Source organism: Oryzias latipes, chromosome 10 (genome assembly GCF_002234675.1).
Source record: "Oryzias latipes chromosome 10, ASM223467v1".
Classification (NCBI taxonomy): domain Eukaryota; kingdom Metazoa; phylum Chordata; class Actinopteri; order Beloniformes; family Adrianichthyidae; genus Oryzias; species Oryzias latipes.
Window position 1 is genome coordinate 6,923,546 of NC_019868.2, and position 3,969 is coordinate 6,927,514.

Genomic DNA, 3,969 nt, shown 5'->3' on the forward strand with positions numbered 1-3,969 from the left:
AAGTAAGTGAGATGATGGTTTTATTTTTTCAACAGTTTAAGACTAATTGAATCCAGATTTTTGTTTTTTATACAATAATTTAAAAGCAAAATAGCTTCCCTTCTAATGTTTTTGTAGTGCCAGATCTTTTTGAAAAAAATGTAAGAATAAGCAAAAAAGAGAAAAAAAATACAGATTTTCCATTAATGGCACATGTAAGCATTTCTATACCAGGATAATTTTGTTTTCAGACTTCAGCATAGACGGAAATGCTGCTACATATGTGATACTTTTCTTTAGAGGCACAGCTGGGAGTTGGACCCAGGATCTCCTGTTAGACAGGTGCTTTAACCAACTAAGCCACAGCGCCTGATGACAATGAAGTAAATGTTTTTTCAAAATCCATGAATACATCTAAAAATTTCTTTTTTTTAATACAATAAATTAAAGGCAAAATTGGTTGTCTTCTAATGTTTTTGTAATGCCAGAATTTTTTGAAAAAAATGTAAGTAAGAATAAGCAAAAAAAAAAATCACTGATTTTCCTTTAATGGCATGTAAGCATTTCTCTACCAGGATAATTTTGTTTTCAGACTTCAGCATGGACAGATATGCTGCTACATATGTGATACTTTTCTTTAGAGGCACTGCTGGGATTTGAACCCAGGATCTCCTGTTTACGAGACAGGTGCTTTAACCAACTAAGCCGCAGCGCCTATTAATGGTAATGTAAATGGTTTTTCACAATCGTTGAATACATTAAATGATTTTAACGTTTTTTCTTTGGTATACAAAAATTTTAAGCCAAACTTGCCTGTCTTCTAAAGTTTTTTGTAATGTCTTATACATCTTTTTGAAAAAAATTAAAGTAAGAATGAAAAAAAGAAAAGAAACTAATTTAAAAAAAAACTCAATAATTTTCCATTAACAACAAATATGTTAGTAATTTTCTACCAGAAAGGAGACTTTTGATTTCTGGGCCTTCAGCATGGACAGATATGCTGCTACATATGTGATACTTTTCTTTAGAGGCACTGCTGGGATTTGGACCCAGGATCTCCTGTTTACTAGACAGGCGCTTTAACCAACTAAACCAGAGCGCCTGTTGATTATGATGTAAATCAGGGGGTCTCAAACTCAATTTGCCTGGGGGCCACTAAAGGCAGGGATTCGCTGAGGCAGGGCGCAACTTCAGCGCACACATGGGCAACTTGTGAGTGTCTGACAGCCAGTAAATTTGTATGGAACATATACTATACTATTAATTATACTCTATTATTAACTGTTTTCTGTACAAAATGTACTTATAAAACTCTCATTCAAATAAAATAAAATGCATAATAAAAAAATCAATGTATGAATGAGAAGTATGAGAATGAGAATGAGAATGAGAGAAGTATGACGGTGGTGAGATGTGCTGTAGGTCAGACAGAGGAGTTCAAGGTGGAGGTGGGACTACACCAAGGATCAGCTTTGAGTCCTTTTTTGTTTGCTATGCTGATGGACAGGCTGACAGACGAGGTAAGACAGGAATCTCCCTGGACAATGATGTTTGCGGATGACATTGTAATTTGCAGTGAGAGTAGAGAGCAGGTGGAGGAACAGCTGGAGAGGTGGAGGTTTGCTCTGGAAAGAAGAGGCATGAAGGTCAGTCGTAGTAAGACAGAATACATGTGTCTGAACGAGAGGGATCAAGGTAGAAGCGTTAGGTTACAGGGAGCTGAGGTGAAGAAGGTGCAGGAGTTTAAGTACTTGGGGTCAACAGTTCAGTGTGATGGGGAGTGTGGAAAAGAGGTGAAGAGGCGAGTGCAGGCAGGTTGGAGCGGTTGGAGGAAAGTGTCAGGAGTGTTGTGTGACAGAAGAGTGTCAGCAAGACTCAAAGGAAAGGTGTACAAGACAGTGGTGAGACCAGCTCTGCTCTATGGGTTAGAGACGGTAGCAGTGAGACAGAGACAAGAGGCTGAGATGGAGGTAGCGGAGATGAAGATGTTGAGGTTCTCCTTAGGAGTGACCAGGTTAGACAGGATAAGGAACGAGTACATCAGAGGGACGGCTCATGTTGCCTGTGTTAGCGACAAAGTCAGAGAAGCCAGACTGAGATGGTTTGGACATGTTCAGAGGAGGGATAGTGGATATATTGGTAGAAGGATGTTGGAGATGGAGCTGCCTGGCAGGAGGGCAAGAGGACGGCCAAAGAGGAGATATATGGATGTCTTAACAGAGGACATGAAGTTGGCTAACGTTAGGGTAGAAGATGTTCATGATAGAGTGAGGTGGAAAACGATGATTTGCTGTGGCGACCCCTGATGGGAAAAGCCGAAAGAGAAAGAAGAAGACATAATAAAAAAATCAATAAGTAAATAAATCAGTAATACATTTCTGTTTATTTAGTCTTCCATATCTACTATTTTCTCATTTAAACGTCCTTATAAACACAGTTCAGTTAACACTGTTGAATTATAACTATTAAACACAAAAGAAGACTCGAATTTTACAGTTCTGAAACCATCATCAATGATTCTTCTGATCACAGCTTCTCTTGACTTCTTCTCACTGCTGGACACTTGACAGCACTTCCTCCCAAACAGCTGAGACCCTCAGTGTGGATGAAGATGATTGTCAGTATATCTGGACATTACTTGGACTTATTGAAATTTAAGGTGGAGAAGTCAGAGAGGATGTGCTCCCAATTTTGAGTCTGTGTTGAATGTTTTTTTTTTTCAAAGTTTATACTCTTTAAACCACAAATCAGTAAAGGAGAAACAAAATTCAGTAACCATTTTTGGATTTTCTTTCTTATGACTTTTTGCACATTCAAACCCTGGTCACAAGTTATTGCAGAGCAGCCGGTCAGCCACTCCTATATTTTTATAGTTGAATTCAAACTGTGGTCAGTAAAAGAACGGGCGCTGTTCACCGGAGATCAGAACAATCGATACAGATACCTGAGATCAGAGAAAAGCTCAAAAACTGATTGAAATTTATAAGTGCAGCCAAGATGCACAATAAGCATGTTTGAGATCACCCAGGTGGACGGAACGCTGCGCAGATCACCTGGTGTGTGACGTATGTTATTGTTTTTGCTCCAACATCACCTGTCAATCATCACAAAATTATCACGAGAACGGGGCGGAAGCAAGGAGCCAACCTACGCGAACACAGCTGGAAATTTAGTACTACACTGACTGAAAGCTGCCCTGATGACTGTAAAACAATGCATTATGGGACATGTGTCCTGATGGGTTTTTTGTAGTTGAGTGATTAATTAAAATAACTTAAAATACCAATTGATTTAAAAAAGGCTACATCCATTACAAAACATTCAAATAAATATAAAACATATAATAACACAGATCTTACTAAGGGGGAGATGCATATTAAAACTAAATTGAATTTTAAGGACAACTCCAACTTCCTGTTCTCTTTCAGTCTCGCTGCAGATTCACCTTCACCCCCCCCCCCCCCCCCCCCCCCCCCAGGCCTGGCCTCCCCAACGATCCAGGCGAGGCGCTGGTTCATCTCAAACACGTCTATCGTTGCATTTTCCCCACGTATTTTTAGTGTGTCTAAGACTAAATCTTGTTGTTGCTCGCACGTGTTTAATGTTAAAGCCCGTTAGCTGTCATGCATGTAGGTGTGGGACATTTATTCTACTCAGCTGACCATCTCTCGCGGGAGCGGTGTCCTGCCAAAACAGCCGTGCATGAGAACCGTTTGGTCATGCGCCACCGCGTGTAACCATAACCTTAACCCTCCTCCGGCTCCGTGGCGCCCTGAGAAAATTTCAGAACTGACTGCATGTATTTAGAAAATTACGAGCGAATAAATACGTTCTAAAAAGGAAAGTAATGAACTCCTTAATGTGGTCCGGGGAGGAGGCTGTCAGGTGTCCTGCCTTAAATGTTCTCCTGCTTTCAAGTCCTGTCATTGTCACGCCCCCAAGAGTCATTTACCCCACTGTGATTGGTTGGTTTGTCAGCTCCGCGCACGT

At 40.3% G+C, this 3,969-nt stretch overlaps 1 non-coding gene across 1 annotated transcript; it reads right to left on the bottom strand.

The window, feature by feature from the left end:
• Window positions 1–620: 620 nt before the first annotated feature.
• On the bottom strand, window positions 621–694 carry trnat-cgu. The gene has a single exon. It is a non-coding gene; the product is annotated as a tRNA-Thr (tRNA).
• Between the last annotated feature and the right edge of the window lie 3,275 nt (window positions 695–3,969).